This window comes from Eulemur rufifrons, chromosome 2 (assembly GCF_041146395.1).
Source record: "Eulemur rufifrons isolate Redbay chromosome 2, OSU_ERuf_1, whole genome shotgun sequence".
In the NCBI taxonomy this organism is placed as follows: domain Eukaryota; kingdom Metazoa; phylum Chordata; class Mammalia; order Primates; family Lemuridae; genus Eulemur; species Eulemur rufifrons.
Genome location: NC_090984.1, coordinates 101416712 through 101434126, shown reverse-complemented (window position 1 = coordinate 101434126; position 17415 = coordinate 101416712). Strand labels below are relative to the sequence as shown.

Here is a 17415-nt window from a genome sequence, read left to right as displayed (position 1 = left end):
CAGAAGGGCAGGTATAGGCATCTAGGCAATGGCACAAGATGTGCACTTAAATATCTTGCCCTGATTGAAGGCTTTGCCCACATGCTGGAAGGCCCTTTCCCAGGAAACATATTCTTGAACCGGCGCCTGGTCTCCTTGCTGCCAGGATCCAGGTTCCACCATGTATATGACTCATAGTCCACCTGCCAATCTGGACGCAGCAGAAAAGCAAGCTCCTGGCCTCGGAACACTCAGACTCCAGAAATGGAGTTGCTATTGTTGGTTCCAAAGAACCCTGGCAAAGTCATTCTTCCTTAGCTTGTCCAATTGCTGACATATTCCAGTGATAAGGCTGTAACTGATAAAGGTCTGGGTGAGCTCTTCAGGGAAGCGGTACTCAGAGCACCAGGGACCAGCCATCCTTCTCAAAGTACTCCCCAAAATATGGCAGCGCCACAAAAAGTGTGTCCTTGTTGTAGCACTTGTGCTTCAATTCATCCAGCACAAAGGTACTCTTGGGCCAGTGAGCACAGGGGTCCTTGGCCCTGGGCTCTGCAGCCAGGGCCTGCTCACATTGGTGCATCTCCTCCTCAGGAGCAGCGGCAGCTGCATTTTTCTCCTCTTTCCCTTCGGCCTGGGACTTCTGCTCCCCTTCCCACAAACCCTTGTCTTTCAGTAGGGTGTCCTTTTTAGGCTGACTCTGCAAACTTTTTAGCATCAAACTGGGCCATCTTCTCACACAGTTTCACTTTCCCCCAAGACAGCCCAGAACTGGGGCTGGTTAATGCAGGTGAGGAGCCAGCAGTTGGTATCAGGTACAAACAACTGTGACATCAGCCAGTGTCACTCATTTGCTTACCAGCTAAGTCCTCGTCTTCAAGTGAGCATCCAGGAGCCCCAGAATTTGCCTCACTTCCTCTTTTGTCTTCTTGGTGACCTATTTGTTGTGGCGCATGATGCCCAGGGTGGGGAACACCCAGGTCCTGGAGGGGGGCACTATGTCACTATCAGCAAAGCTCACCCACAGCACCACCTGGGCTGCTGCCTTTGGAGTGCTTCCCTGCAGCTCCTCATTGCTCCTGTAGTAGGCAGTGGCATTGCTCTCACACAGAATCCATCATCACCCTCAAATGCTGGAACCTTGCCAGCAGGAAATTTGCAGAGAAATACAGGAGTGTGGTTGGTTTGGCCAAAGTGGAAGTGGGGTGGTGCAGAAAGCACGTGGACCTGAGCGCCATCATACTGAGCAGCAGCGAGGGCCTTGAAGGTCCTCCAGTTTTCAGGCTTTGTGTTCCGGGTCCCAGCCAGCACGGTGATTCTGCAGAGAAAGGGCCAATTTTTTAAAATAATTCTAGCTATAGTTGTTAAATAACCTGATGCCAAAATACATAATAAGAGACTGTCTAAAGTCTGCAATTTTTTTAATAAAACAAGACGCAAAAATAGTATATTTGGAGGGACCTCAATTTCATTCTAAAATTATTTATGTATGTTATATATATGTATTGTAAATAAAAACATGTGTACACAATACACACATATACATACACATATATGCATACAGGGGTGTGTATGTGTGTGTATATGATATATATCAAGATGTTAACAGTGACTGTCTCTGGGTAGTACGATTACAGGTTTATCAGAGACCCCTAATTGCCCCAAAGCCATTCTCCCCTTCTTCTGCAGTAATAGAGTTTTAGCGGGGCAAATAGCCACCCAGAATAAAGACTACATTTCCCAGTCTCCTTAGCAGCTAGATGTGGCCATGTGACTATGTTCTTACCAATGGGATGGTGTGGAAGTGTTGAGTTACTGCTTCTCAGAACTTACCCTGAGAGATAGCTGGGATGGGTCTTTGGCTTTTTTATCCCTTTCTCCCCCTTGCTGCATTTCTGCTCTGCCAGCTAAATGATGAGGGTGTGGGTCATACTGTAGGGATGGCAGTGCAGTGAGCTGCAAGGAGCCTGGGCACCCTGAGGCCTCTGTGGAGTGGAGCTCCCATACCCGCCTGGACTATTTGCCTTTGACTTCATGTCGCTGAGAGCAAAATAAACTGCAGTCTTGTTTAAGCCACTATTATCTTGGCGTTTCTGTCACTTGCAGTCATACCCAATCCCAATAAATGCAAGAGTGATTTTTATTTGTGTACTGTTCTGTATTTCCCAAAATTTCTACAATCAACATACTCCATTTATAATCAGAAAGAAATTGTAAGAAATCCTTCATTAGGCCCAGTCTCTCAACCAGGAATATGATTATGTCGATCAAATCTCCCAGAGTTTCCTGAAGTGTCCCAATTCTAAGCATTCTGACTAATTGTTTGCATAATCATCAAATAACAGCTTCCTGAATTTAACTTGGGGACGAAGATGATTATGATGACAATTCTCAACTGGGAGGAGGGAGGCTGACTAAAATATTTGTGTCTTTCTCCTCCTGTTCTAAAGACTCTCCTTTAGGCCATAGGATCACTTCCTTTTCCTGAAGGGCTTTGACTCAACACTTGGGCATGTGAACGCTCTACTGTTTTTATCCTTCTCTGATTGTTTTGGTGGATAAGTCCTGTCTCTACGCAACCTGAGAACAAGTGCTATTGTCGTGGACACCTGTTGTTTTTGTCTGTCCCGCACCCCCTTTCCGTTGGGAACTGCCCCTCCGCATCCCATGTGATTTGGGTGGAACTGTCAATCCCAGCGCCTCCCGGTTGCCCCAAGTGGCCCCCAACCACGGGCCTGTCACACCACCCAGGTCTGGTCCACCATCCAACTGTCATGCCAATTGGTTGTGCAAAGCCATCCAGTCCTTCCCTGGGGTTTGCCATACGGACCCTGGAACAAAGCAGGGTTCTGCCCTTTAGAACATCTGCTGTAAAGAGGTTGGCTTTGGACTGTCAGTGGCCACCTTTCCTGCCTCACAGAGAGGTCTTGTCTGCTGTAGGAGAAAGTTAGGAGAAGCAAGCGGAGCCAAGCCCTACAGGGAGGCAGCAAATGAGCTGATGATTTGAGATGTGCTGCTGCAGGCCCTAAGGTCTAGCCATGCCTGGAGGTAGAGCCACACTTAGACTTCTCAACAAATTCCCCTTTGGCTTAACTTTTTGAGTTGCTAGAGCCTTGACGAAGATTCTCTTGTCTTCCAAGGAGCTCAACCCTATTCTTGTCCAAGGTAGGAATTCATTATTTGGTTGCTTCTGCTAAACAAGAAACTAATCTTGCTTGAAATATGGATTTATAATTTTGTGGAGTCTGGCTCTGTTCTTGAGCTTCCCTGACACTTGAACATGGTCGATGCTAGGAATTTGAAGGGAAAGTCTAATGACAAACATAGATAGCGGTAATAATCACATATCAGGGAGACTAGAAAAAAATATACTACCCCATCGTTTTTAGGATTGTGTATTAACTAGTGCTCTTCATAGATCAACATAGTCAACATGTAACAGATGTTTATTGTGCACCTTTATATTATACCAAGCACCAACACTGCATATTGGAAAACAGCCTCTGTACAAGAAAATTCTCAATACTAATAAACAGCATCATTCCCTACACTTTAGAGGATTTTGCCTTTGGTTACAGGATTTTAAATTCCTTATCTCTTTTGGTATCCATGACAGCCCAATGAGATGGGCTGGTTCTGGTCAACAGATAGTTACTGTGCAATCCATAGGTCCACACTAAGTGAGGCTGAACCAAGCGCATAGGTAGATGAAAACAAATCGTCTACAACTCTGAAAAAAGTATATGAAGATCAAGGCCCACTAGCCAATTAGCTATTCTCTTAGCTATGGCAGCGGTGTCGCTGAATATTAAACCATGTAAAAGCTTGGGTTTAGAAGTGATACAGATCTCCTTAATTCTGTCCCTCACAAGCTGGGTGACCTTTGTCAGTGGAGATGGTAATAACAGTGACCCTTGAGAAACAGTAACGATCTCAAAGACGTAGAGACATGTACTACTATTGATCTTTAAAGTAGTAGTTCTGCACACTCATTACATAAGAGAATTTTTTAAAATCCCCTACACTGTAGCCCAGGTGACAGAGAGTGACCCTGTCTCACAACAGCAACAAAAAAACAAACAAACAAAAAATCTCCATAAAATGTGCTCTTCATAGATAGTAGACCTGGTTGTATTTTCAAAGACTGAATAATCCAGAGAAAAATAATGCCAGCTTTTATTTCAATAACGCCTCTCTTTCGAGGACTCATCAGTTAACTACCTGACAGCGTTTCAGAGCAATGACCTTGCGTAATGGTTCAGCCGAGTCAGGATGGTTATGTCCTGGGTCCCAGCAGCTTCCTGCCACTCTTGGTGCATAAGTGACTCTCAGTGATTCCCCTGCAGATAGAGATTGCTGGTGGCTCCCAGAGGCCCAAGGCTCATCCTCTCCCGACTGGCTCCTCCCTGTCCCAGGAATAGTTTCTGTCCCTGGTTTGATGCCTGTGGCCAGGAACATCCTAACAAGAGCAGTCATTGTCTAACTTCAGAGAGCAGTTTGATTAACTGGTTCCTGACCAGAGTTGGGGGGAGGGGTGCAGGGAGGCAAAACTTCTCAAGCTGCCTTCTACATTGTGCAGAATGTGGGGGGTGGGGATATCTGAGCTGAGAATTGAGGACCGAAAATTCTTTCCAATCTCAGCTAATTTCACTTGTTGGAGCTTGAGTAATAAGAATCATGCCCTCCACTCAAGAAGTACCTAGGCTGAGGGGTGGCTCAGGCCTGTAATCCTAGCACTCCGGGAGGCTAGGGCAGGAAGATTGCTTGAGCTCAGGCGTTTGAGACCAGCTTGAGCAAGGGTGAGACGCCGTCTTTACAAAAAATTAGCTGGGCTACTCAGGAGGCTGAGGCAGGAGGATGGCTTGAGCCCAGGAGTTTGAGGTTGCAATGAGCTACGATGACACCACTGCACTCTAGCTGGGGTGACAGAGCAAGACTCTGTCTCCAAAAAAAAAAAAAAAAAAAAAAAGCACCACCTACATTGCACCAAAGACTTTACATATATATATTACCTCTAAGCATTCCAAGGCTCTACAAGGTAAATATTAACATTTTCATTTTACAGCGGAGACTCAGAGAGGCTAAATGGTGTGCCCTCACAGCTGGTGGGGACAGAGTGTAGGTTCTAGCCTAGGTTTGTCTGTCTCCAGAGACTTCCACAGTGCCTCCTAATTCCACAACATCCACACCCTTCATGTTAGAGTGGGAGGAATGGCCTTTTGGGGTGAGACAGGGGCCAGGCTTCCACCAGTCTCTGAGGCCTGCAGGGCCTTGGTAATACAGGCTCCGCGGCCCTATCCCTGTCACGTGAGTATGAAGCCAACAGATGAAACCGGAAGGGATGCCGAGAAAACTGGGTGGCGGGTCTCTGCAAGCCGTGACCTCGCTAAGATGCTCAGCACACACCTGAGGGCGCTGGGGGGTTCTGAATCCGGCCTGTGCCCCTGCCTGTAGAAGAGACGACAGCATGGAAACCCCCCGGGGCACAGGGGCCCCAGCCCGGGGTGGGCGGCTGCGCTGAGCCCAGTGGCCAGTCGCACCCCGTGGGAAAGCCTTGGCCCTGGCCTGCCCGGGAGCCACGGTGGTGCCGCCTCCTGCCCACTTGGCTTAGCGGGATCCCAAGTGGCTTTACTTCCTCCCCCTCCGCCCCCACCTCCCGCAGTCCCCAGGGAGCCAGGGAGGCCACTGGCAGAATTGGCCCTCGGTCCTGAGTCCCATGGGCTTCTGAAAGCCCCTTCCCCACATGCCTGAGCCTGGCTTCCCCAGGGGAGCGGGAGGGGACCCTCCACCTCCCCAAGGCGCCCCTGCCCCTGGGTCCATTTAGGGCTGGCCGGGCCTCATCCCCACTCCTTCCGCTGTCCACTGAGGCTCCGCTCTCGGCTGCAATAACAGGGCTTCGGGTACGGGCTGTTGTTTTTGCAGCTGGGACGGGGCGGAGCAGCAGCGGGAAGGCGTCTCGGGCACTGACCGTCTGAGAAAGCCCCGAGCCCGCATTCCCACTAGGGCTGGGGCAGCCTCTCCAGGCCAGTGACTGAGCTGTTACTGGGAGAGAGGTCCCTGCGCAAGGCAAGGCCGAGCAGAGGGAAGGCAGAGCAGGAGGCCAGCCAGCAGGGCAGGGAGTGCCGAGGGGGCTGGGAGTCCCAGGCCCTCTCTGAGCACCCCCTCTCCCCTCCCCCCAGGCTGTGGTCCTCCCTCCTTTCTCTGTGCAGCTGGACGGACCAAGCCTCTCCCCCTCGCCCAGCCCCCGCACACATCTGGACGATGCTGGAGCAGGCTTCCTTAAAACAAACAACAAACACAACAAAAAATCTCATGTACTAGGGGGAAAACGTTGGAAAATAAACAATAAAACAAAGATCACCGGTAATCCCTTCACTCAAAAATATTCATTATGAACGTTTTGACGTATTTCCCTATCACCTACTTTTTTTATTGTGGTAAAATATACGTAACATAAAATTGACCATTTTGACCATTATTAAGTGCACAGTTCAGTGGCATGAAGCACATTCGTGTTGTTTTGCAACCATCACCCCCAGCCGTCTCCAGAACTTTTCATCTTCCCAAACTCTGTCCTGCTTAAAGTCTAACTCCCCACCCTAGTCCCCCAAGCCCCCATCACCCCATCTCTGGTGACGGCATTTCTACTTTCTGTCTACAAGCATGACTACTCCAGGTGCCTCACATAAGTGGAATCATACAGTATTTGTTCTGTCTGGCTTACTTCACTTAGCGTACTATCTTCAAGGTTCATCTATGTTGTAGCATGTGTCAGAATTTCCTTCCTTTTTAAGACCAAATAATATTCCATTGTGTGTCATACTTTGTTTATCCATTCATAGCCCGTTTTTTTAAACATGATCAAGATTATACTTTGTCAGATGTTAAATATCCTGATTTTTTTACTCAGATGTTGCCATGTCATTAAATGTTTTTCCTAAACATGATTTTTAGTGCTTGCCCTTTAATTGTGTGGATGGAATAGTGTAATATATTTAACCAGTCTCTTACCCTTAGATACTGAGGTGTTTTGGTTATTTATTTGCTATTATAAATGGCACTGAGAAAAACATTTTTGTAGAAAAAAAAATTTTTTTTTTTTGAGACAGAGTCTCACTCTGTCCCCCAGGCTGGAATGCAGTGGCATCATCACAGCTCACTGCAGCCTCAAACTCTTGGGCTCAAACGCCTCACCCTCCCGAATAGATGGGACCACAGGTGCATGCCACCACACCCGGCTAATTTTTAAAATGTTTGTAGAGTTAGGGGTCTTGCTATGATGTTCTCAGACTCCTGGCCTCAAGCAATCCTCCCACCTTGGCATCCCAAAGTGCTGGGATTACGATGTGAGTCACCCACCATACCTGCCTAATTGTAGAAGGTATTTATGGACCCTCCTGTGGCCCTACCTGACTTGTGGCACTTCAGATAATTTCCCAAGGGAGAATACTAGAAGTGGAATTGGTCATCAAAGTGATCAACACTCCTTAATCTCTTGATAAATATCACCCAGACCTTCCAGAAAAATTACGCCTATTGCTCCTTCATGAGCAGTGTAGGAAACCCGAGCCTTTTCCTTTCTTCACGTCACACTGAGCAAATGTCTGAGCACCCATGTGCCTGGCACGTAGGATGCAGGGGTACCCTGCTATGCCCTAGCTTTCCCTGGAGAAAGGTGGAGACCTCAACAAGCAAGGATTCAGGGGACCCAACCATCTTCTTTGAGCACCCCCTGAGGCTGCTCTGTCCTAGTGGACTGTCCTATCTAGTCAAGGTGGCAAGTCCCTGATGGCCATGGGGCCGAGTGGCCAAGCAAGAGCCAGCCTGGGCAAGGAGGTGACGAATGGGGTGTGGCTGCAGAGTCTCTCTCCTAGTGCAGACTAAGCCTGGTCCAAGACCACTCTGCAGACCCCTGAGTGCCTACCCAGCCAGCCCACCCCATGCAGAAAGGTTATTATGGGCTAGGCCCATTGGCTCCTCACACAAACCCTGTGCTCTGGGTACCCCCGTTTTGCTGAGAAGGTGCCTGAGTTCCACAGCCGTTTGGTACCTTGTTCAAGGCACACGGCTGGTGTCTGGTAGAGCTGGGATCCATAGTCAGGTGAATCTAATTCTATAGCCTGTGCTCCAACTGTGCCCGTGTCCCGCTTCTCCTCCCAGGGACTCTGCCCGCACCCTAAGTCTGGGGAGAAGAGAAGGGAGAGCTGTGACCCAGTGATGGTGTATGGGGTGGGGCTTGGCCCTGCCCTCTCTGCCCAGCCCTGCCGAATCCTGGGCCAGAGACCTCTGGCTACAGAGAACGAGGAATGCTCCACCCCCCAAAGGGACCTGGCTGGGGCAGGGGTCGGAGCAGCTAGGGAGGGGGCGGCTGGAGACCACACTATGCACAAAGAGCTTAATTGTGTTACAGACTCTGCTCTTTGGGAAAATAAGTATCACAAAGTTGTCTTGTTTGGGACAATCTGGTGTCCCAGAGACCCAATGCCAAAGACAACACGGGCCAAGGAACTGGAGCCAGCAAAGCTGAAGCCTGCAGGTGAAGCTGGCCCCTCTGGGGTCAGGGATGGGAGCTCTGTGGGGTCCCAAGCTGGAACCCAGGTGCCGAAGGCTCCTAGTGGTCCAGACAAAGAGCAGGCCTTGGGCTGGGGACACTGTTCCACACACAGATGGGAGCGGCAGAGCCCCCCACTGAACCACAGCCTTGAGGGCTGGCGTGCAGAGGGGCCTCGCCACATCCAGCAGGTACTGGGAGGCTCAGGGATCTGTGAGTTCATGGGCTCCATTCCTGAGCGTGAGGAACAGGCAGTGAGAACAACAGGTTGGGGTCCGGCCAGGCCTCGGGCATTCAGAGCACCCTACAAGGCAGGGGAAGCCTGCTCAGCATGAACCGAGGCGGGAGGGGTGATCATTTTTCCAGAACAAGACTCCCTGTGAGGCACAGGGCAGAAGTCAGTGGGCTCAAGAGTCTGGGACGTGCCTGTTTGACTCCACTCAGGTCAAGAGGGCAGCCCACTGGCCTGGCCTCACCAGCCAAAGCCAACACAGGAAATGCCAGCCAGACCTCAACATCCGGGCACCTAATTTGCTCTGGCTACAGGGAGCACCCGCCTTCTCCAGCTCAGTTGTTGGCAGTGCTGGCTGGAGAGCACGATGGCGTTTGTGCTCAGGGGATGCTCGGTCCCCTCCTCGTGGGCTTTCAGCCCCATGGCAGGAGAAACTGGGCAAACACACAGGAGACCAGCAGGCAGCAAGAGGGAGCCAGGCGTTACCCTGGACGGCGGCCACCCGAGCTGTTGTTGGGATCCAGTTTCATGCTCCTTCGAGGAGAGCCGCAAGGGGTCATCCCCTCCACGACGCCCCAGGAAGGAGACTGATGGGCAGACAGTTGTTAACACCGCGCCGCCGCCGCCGCCACCGTGGTGATTAAGGCCGTAGTAATTGGTCTTGCAGCCAGGCAGGGCCGGGCCTGAGAGCCAGCAGCCGCCAGGGTCTGCAGAGCAGGGGAGGGGGCCGTGCGGGGAACAGCCCGCGCTGTAGCTGTGTGCACTGATCGGATTAGGCTGTGAATCGACACTCAATCCTCCTTAGTGGTTTCCTTCCTGGGGCCCCAGCCAGGGCCAGAACCGTGTGTAAGGGGGTGTGTTGCTGCAGAGAGGAAACGTTAGCCTTCCCACTGGGCGCTAACTGGGGTGGGGGTGCAGTGTCTTCTTCCAGAACTAAGCTTGGCCAAAGACCTCTCTGCAGATCGGTGACCACCCAGCCAGCTCCAAGTGGAGGATCAGCTTTTCCGGCAGGGACCCTCCTTCCGTATTCCCAGTGGTGCCTGGTACTAGCCGAGTCTCGCAGGTGGACTCCGTCCTCCCAGGCCCAGCATGGTGCCTGGCACAGAATAAGTTTGCCAATGATATTGGCAGGCTGTGTGGATCGGGGTCCCTTCCCCAATTGGCCTAAGTGCCTTGTGGGAGAATCTCTGTGAGCCCCCGTCCACAGTCTGGGTGGTACCTGCAGGAGCAATGCAGAGCTCTCCAAAGACCACCAGCTCTGTGCCCCTGCCTCAGAGGGAGGCCTCCCTCAAGCCATTTCGGCTGCGCACCTGCAAAGCACCTCTGCTGAGTTCTGTCTTTCCGTAGTTTGTGCACAAGTGTGTGCGTGCATGCATGTGCCTGGGTGGGTGTACCGGGGTCTGCCCAGTAGGAACCCTGAGTGTTTTCTTCCCTGTGCATCCTCTGTGTTCCCGCAGCTGCCCGGCTTCCCTCCCTTGGAGGGCCCAGGCAGGGAGGAGGAAGGCCAGGTGTCTGGTGTGGAGGCCTCTGGGTCATGACCTTTTCCAGCCTGCCTTGCTTACACCTCAGGCTGAGGCACAGGCTGCTCTGGACTCCCACCTAACTGTCCCCTCAGTCCCTTCCTTTAGGAGGTGCCCCAAGCCCTCTGGGAGTAGGAGCGGGCTCCTGGCTGCGCTGGAATAAGGGGCATCCCCCTCGCTGCTGTACGTGCAGGTGGCCAGGTAGCGAGAGACTGAAGAGGGGTGCAGGATGGTAGTCCTCGACAGAGCACACAGGCCTGTCCTCAGCATTAGTAGGCAGCATGAGAAATGGCCTTTCGGGCCTGGGGAGAAATATGCATGTCCCAGGCACATCCAGGGCTGAAGTGCAACACCCCTGCCCTCTCACCAGGTTTGCTTGAAAACCCCTCCACTGCCTGCTGCCCAGCCCTGCCCAGCCCTGGCCTCCAGGGCCCCAGGCCCCTCTGCCTCAGCACTGCGGCTCCTCAGGACACTGATGAAGGAGCAGCCCTCCCCAGCCCACCGCTGCTCCGTTCTCTTTCTCCTGACCCTCCCGCTGGGGTTTTCTAGCCCTCTGCCCCATCATACCCACCCTCCCCAAGGAAGAGGCTGGAAGCTGCGGCAAGACAGGAACAAGGCCTGGCTGTGCAGCCTGGGACAGCCATTGAATCTTTCTGAACCTCAGTTTTCTCATCTTTAAAATGGGAGTGGAGAAAACCCACACTCTATTTACTGCCTTGGAAGGATATCAACCATGCCTTGCTGAGTGAAAACAGCGGGGTGTAGTACAGAATGCTTTGAAGATGTTCTGGAAGGATGTCCAATAAATTATAGACAGAGAGTTACCTCTGGAGTATGGGGGTGGTGAGAGAGGGACAGAGTAATGGGGGAGGATTTTCACTTTTCGCTTAATATACCTTGAGCTTGTTTCAACAGGTAGGTATGTACCTCTTTTGTAATAAAAACAAAAAGCAAGGATTTTATTTTACAGGGTTGTCGCCAACTTGACATGTTAATGTATATTTATTGAATGAATGAATGAATGAATGAGGCCCAGGGCATGTCAGGACAAGCTGCTCTTTTTCCCTGCAAGCTAACTCGGACTCAGGACTTCTCTCCTCGCTTGTCCGCCTCCTTTCCCTGAAGGGGTTAAAACAGCAGCACTTCTGGAGCAGAAGTCCAGCAGCCCCAGAGAGGCCAGAGGCCGGCTGGGCCACACTGGGACACGTGGGGTGGCACAGAGGCGGCATCCCCCACCCCGCCTCATCCCCACTTGTCTCCTGGTCGCAGTAGGGCCACTAGGGCCGCCCACTCTGCTCAGCTCAGGACCTGCTTCCAATTATCCATGAAATCTGAGCTGGAAGAGACCTATTAAAGGCCCATTTAGTTTGATCCCCCTGGGGGCCAAGGATCTTTTCCGGCGACATCCCCCTCCTTGTCCGACTGGGACTCCAAGCCCTTTGGATGTTATCTCCTCCTGGGTCAATATTGTGACAACTCCAGCTGTGACCCAGGCCACCCTGGAGCCAGAGCTGCTCTGGGCCTGGGGGGGGGGGGGGCAGCAAACCCAGCTCCCTTCCCACCTTGGGGCTCCCACTGCCCACTATCCAGCCGGAGCAGGACAGACTCACCTCCAGCCAGAGCCCTTCCTGGCCGGCGCCTCCCTTTCCAGGCTGGTCTGCAGGTTGCCTTGGCTCCTGGGCCCGCCTGGTCATCTCACAGGAAGCTCCTCCTGGTAGGGACTGTCTTTCCCATCTTCCCAGTCGTGCCTGGTACAAGATTGCACGTTTCATAACAGCCCGTTACATAAGAAATGATAAATAATGGTGATTAACGACCTCCTCCCTCGTCCCCGGGCTTGCCTGGGTCTGGGTCGGACCTCCCAGGGAAGGCTCAGGCTCCTGGAGGAGGAGGCGGGAGCACAGGGTACAGGGGGGACACCCACTCTCCCTCCACATCCTCCCGAAGCACCTCTGCATGTCCTCTCCCATCAGCCACTCCCTGGGGAGCGAGAAGAAGCCACCAGGGAAGGCAAAGCAGGGGCCCCAAAGCTCTACAGGAAAGGGGGACCCCAGCACCCACGTGGTGGCCCCCAGGGCTTCTTTGACCCTGCCCCAGGGCACACTCTCCTGTCCAGTTGGCCTGATGTCCCCAGGACCACCCTGGTGGAGGAACATGCCTACCGAGGCCCGGGTTGGGCCTCTAAGTACCTCTGGTGGGTGGAGGCCCAGGCTGCACTCCAGGGACCTGGCGAGGCTGGGCTGGGCCTTTGGGGGTGGTCTGCTGGGATAATTTGTGGCTCCTTTCCCGAACTCTGGAGCAGTAGGGAGGGAGTGAGGAAACCACTTTGGGGGCACGGCTGGGGCAGCCACTCGGAGGTGAGAGGAGGGCAGCAGGAAATTGAGGATAAGAAGGTTCCGGAGCAGGGAGTGGAGGGAAGGAGCTTGGGAGCAGTGCACACAAGTGCGCCTGGCCAGGGTCCCCACCAGACTCCCTTCTGAGCCCCCTCAGAACTGCAGAGACCATGGGACAGAGCTGGGACTGTGGGGGGAGGAGGCGCTTCTAAAGGTCATCTGGGCCAGCCTCCTGCCTCCGACCCCCTCCACCGGCCCCAGGGGTGGATGCGGACACAGATTGTGTGGCCTCTGTCACTGGAGGACGCCTTCCTTAGGTCCAGACAAGCCTTCCTGGCTGCACTCCAAACCTGCGTTTCCTGGCTCCAGCTGAAGTGGGTTCACACAAATGGATCCTTCCTTAGCGTTAACCTGTTGCTTTGTTCCTCCAAAGTTCACTCCCCAGAGGAAAGAGCATTAGATCTGGCCTCTCCTGGGTACTCTGGTCCTGTCACTGTCCCCACTGCCAGGGCACAACATATGCAGCTCCTCACAGGCCCGGAGAGGGATCCCGTTGCCTAGGCACCAGGGCAGAGCCACCATCTCTTGCTGGACCCATGCTGAGCCCTCCTAGTCCTAGGTGCCAGTGCAGTGGGGACAGGATGTGCTGAGGACTGGAGGCCAGGGGCCGGGGCCACCATGAGGCCAGACCCCTGCCACTCAAAGCTGCTCACTGCTGCAGCCCCACAAGCCCCAGGAATGCTTCATTTATCTCTGTCCAAAGTCAGGATGCGTGTGCAGCCCCACCTCACTCGCCTGGAGGTGGGGGCTGGGGAGGTGTGGAAGACAGATTGACTGGCCTTGGCCTTCCCCAGTGGCCCCGCTGGGCAGAAGGAAGCACAGCAGTCAACTCACACCCACGTGCACATAGAGATTCGCCTGCACACACAAGCACATACCTTCAATCCATACACATGCAGGCACATGCTTTGCACACGTGCACAGGCTCACTCACACACACCCACTTTCACACAGGCACCGGCGCAGTCATTGCCACACATAGGCCCCATCTCCATGTACATACTTGCTCATATCTCCACATGAACATATATATATGTTCATCCACACACAACGACACACTTCACGTGCACACATATAGGGACATTAATGGGAGGCTGTTAGCTGCTACTTGCTTCAAATTTATGGAATATATAGTGTGGGAATTCCAAAGCCATTGACTCTAGGCAGGGGCAGGGGGAGGGTGTGGAAGAGGAGCCCTATGTTCCTCCAGGGCACCAGGAGACCCCAGGCCTTGCAGAGTGGAAAGAGTTCCAAGAGGTGAACATGGTTGTAGGAGGAGGGGTGCCCTGAGCACGGGATGGAGGGGAGAAGGCTCAGGCCAAGTTCGGTAGAAGGCCAGGAGGTGGCTGATTGGAGTGGCGGATTCTCTGGTGCAGCCCAAGGGATGATGAAGCCAAAAAGTGCAGAAGCGCTTTTTGCAGTGGGGAGCAGTGGAGGAGTTTTGAGCAGGAGAGTCTAAGGATCAGAATGGCTCCTTGGGCAGCTTCGTTCACTCGGCGCCTGCTGTGTGCTTTGTGCTAAGGGATCATAGAGGGGGACATGAGTGATGCTGCTTGGAGCAGGTGGGGAGGAGCAGGAACAGCTTCCTATTGGACACGGGCCTCAAAGGATGGGTCAGAGTAGCCCAGACAAGGAAGGACAGGAAGGATGACCAGAGCTGGCAGCTGGACCTGGCAGCTGCGTGTGCATGGTGGAAAGGGGGCTGTGTTACTCATTCACGTGTGCCCCATAGAGTGGAGCACAGGTTGTCCTGAGGAGCTGAACACAGTGTCTATGCCAGAATCAAGGAGTCCAGGCAGCTCTAACAGTCCCCCAGGACATGCAAAAATAAGCAAGTGAACATTGCCTGATGCTGCCCTAGGCCAGCCTGACCTGACCCCAGCGAGGAGGGGAGCTGTTTTCCTGAATGAGTGGGAGCCGTCAGGGAGGGGTGCGAGGGCTCGCTGGCTGGCCTGCCAGGGGGACCCACTCAGGTCTCAGGGGCAACAGCCAATGTGTGGAGGTATTGGGGGCTACCAGGCCCTGATCCTTTGACACATCCCCTCCCTGGGAAACATCAACCAAAGATTGGCCCCAGCCCCCACCCACTCTGCCCCCACCACCCTGCTGCGGTTGCGTAGCTGCGAGCCCTCTAGGCTTCGGCCTCACCACAGCCCCATCTCCAGCCTCCATCTCTTCAGAGGGGAGAAACACCACATCCCAGCTGTCTGTCCCAAATCCACCTGGAGGCCAGCCAGCTTGGCCAGAGCCCAACTTATTTAGGCCAGACCCAGGAGACACTGCCGGGAAGAGGCAAGGACTAGAAGGAAGCGACTGGGCCAAAGATGGGCCCCTCTCTGGGATCTACCCAGTCAGGTTCCTCCTGGCACAACCATGGGTTTGCCCATTGCCGTGCACTTCTGGGCCCCTGTCCCTGGGCTGTGGGCTCTAGGCCTCGCTGTGAAGTCCTGAAGAGATGCAGGTTGCCATGACAACGGGTGATTGGACTCCACCCTGATCTCCCAAGGCCCAGTGGCCTGGCCTTGAGCCCTGCTTGGGACAGAAGCAAATCTGGTTGGGAACCCGAAGTCCTGTCTTGCAGACTTGAAAGCTTGTCAACAGGCTTACGCAGAGACCCTCACTCTGAGAACAGCTCTCTCCTTCCTCCCCGCCCTCCCACCCTCCATGGCCAACAGCTTGCATCAGCAGCAACAGCTGCTACAGCCCCAGGGGCAGCCTGGAGCCACCCGGCAGTGGAGGAAGGTGAAGGGAGGCTGGGTGTGTGGGGCCCTGGACTGCTCCACCCTCCCTCGTTCTGGGCAGCAAGAGCCTCTCGTCCTCCAGCCCCCAGCCCCACGGCCCCCAGCCCCTGAACAGGCCCCCCTCCCTGGGCTTTGTCCTTTACCCAGCAGCTCCCAGCCGGAGACACTCTTCTGCTGCCCATGGCAACTGGGGGCCACAATGAGAGGCACCTCCAGAAGTGCCCACTGACGGGAGGTTTCCCACATTCCATGCAAATTCTCTCTTTGTTCCTTTTTACCCCTAGAAAGAAGAGCCAGAGAAACCCAGCCTCAGAGGGGCAAAAAGCAGGACAGAGACAGCCAGGGGAGGAGAGAGACAACCATCTGAGAGACAGTCCCCAAGGACACCGGGTCAGAAGGCAGGAGAAGAGGACACACACAACAGAGGCCCAGGGTCAGGCGGCATCCGGGAGGGGCACTTGGGTGCTCCTAGGAGGGCAGGGTGGCCAGTGCTGAGATGATCTACTGAGGACAGCAGCCTGGCCCCGTCCCCCTCTCCACTGCTGCTCTCGGCCAGGCCTGGGGCTCTGGAAAGTCACCTGCTCGTAGTGATGGGAATGAGTTTAGGGTGTGAGCTTTGGAGTCAGACACTGAGGTCTGCCCATAACAGACTGTGTGACCTAGAGCAGCGGTCCTCAACCTTTTTGGCATCAGGGACTAGTTTCATGGAAAACAATTTTTCCACTGACCAGGGGTGGGGGCACGGCAGAGCTCTATGGCATGGTCCCCAACAGGCCATGAACCGATACTCGTCCGCAGCCCAGGGATTGGGGACCGCGGACCTAGAGCAAGTAGCTTCACCTCTCTATGCCTTGCTTTCCTCATCTGGAAAATGGGGCTACTATTGTACTACTATTCTTATGCGATTTAAATAAGTTAACATGCGTAACGCGTTCAGCAGAGTTACTGGCACCTACAAGCAATCTCTAGGTTAGGTAGTATTACTTTTCTATGCTTTGATTTCCTTGTTTGTTGAAGGGATAATAATACACGTAGTTCCAGAGCTGTGGGGGTTGGGCAGAGTGAGCCCCACGAGATGGTACCTTCAGTCGATGTCAGTTCAGGGGCCCACCCCAAGCCTGCCTGCCCACCACACACCCCAGGCCCACGACTTACTCCATGGCTGAGGCCCCAGGGCCGGCCTCATGCCCAGTCAGCAACAGGTGGCAGGGCCGCCGGGGCACAGGTGCAGCCTTGCAGGGGATGTGGAGGGTGGTCCCTCCTGCTTCCTTCCCCCAGCTGCTGGCTGGGCAGGCTGCACTGGGAGGAAGGCTGGGCGAAGGGAGGCTGCAAACACAGCCACGTGCGGCCAGGGGCTGAGTAAGCGCCCCGCTTCCTGCCGCCACCGTCAGCAGCTCCAGCAGCCGTGGCCAGTGGGCGGCTCACAATGCCTGCTGCGGCAGGCCCTCCGAGACCGGGTAGGGTCACTTCCCTGAATTGTCCTCACTGCTGGCTCCTCCCAGCACACCTGGCCGGTCTGCCTGGTGGCCTGGAGAACCATGGGGTGGCCAGCACAGCATGAAAGCGCCATACTGGGTGGCAGCCGGGGCCCAGGCCTCACAGGCCAGGAGGCAGGGCTTTGGCTGGGCACTTGCTCTGGGGTCTGGACACAGCACAAGTCTGACGCCTGCAAGAGAGCCAGGCGGGGTCTGAGTTTTGGCCCAAGCTCACCGTGCCCTCAGCCAGGCAGCAACATGAGTGACCTCTGTGCGCAGGATTCTACACCAGGCCTGGGCTCGGGCCACCCTCCCTGCACCCCTCCCTGGCAACATCTGTCACTATTTTGGTGGGCTTGGGGGATAAAAAACACCCCAGCAGACACACTGCCAGAAGAATTGCAAGTGGCCAATACTCATTTGGAGAAATGTCCAACTGGACTGGCTAACAAGCAAGGAAGTGTGTCTGGAGCCAACCCTGAGGCACGACTTTCATGAATCCGATGGGCAAAGACATCAAAGAA

General features: G+C 54.1%; 1 pseudogene; it reads right to left on the bottom strand.

Moving 5' to 3' along the window:
• LOC138398619 (elongation factor 1-gamma-like) overlaps positions 1–17415 on the bottom strand; it is a 30697-nt pseudogene continuing 13282 nt past the window's right edge.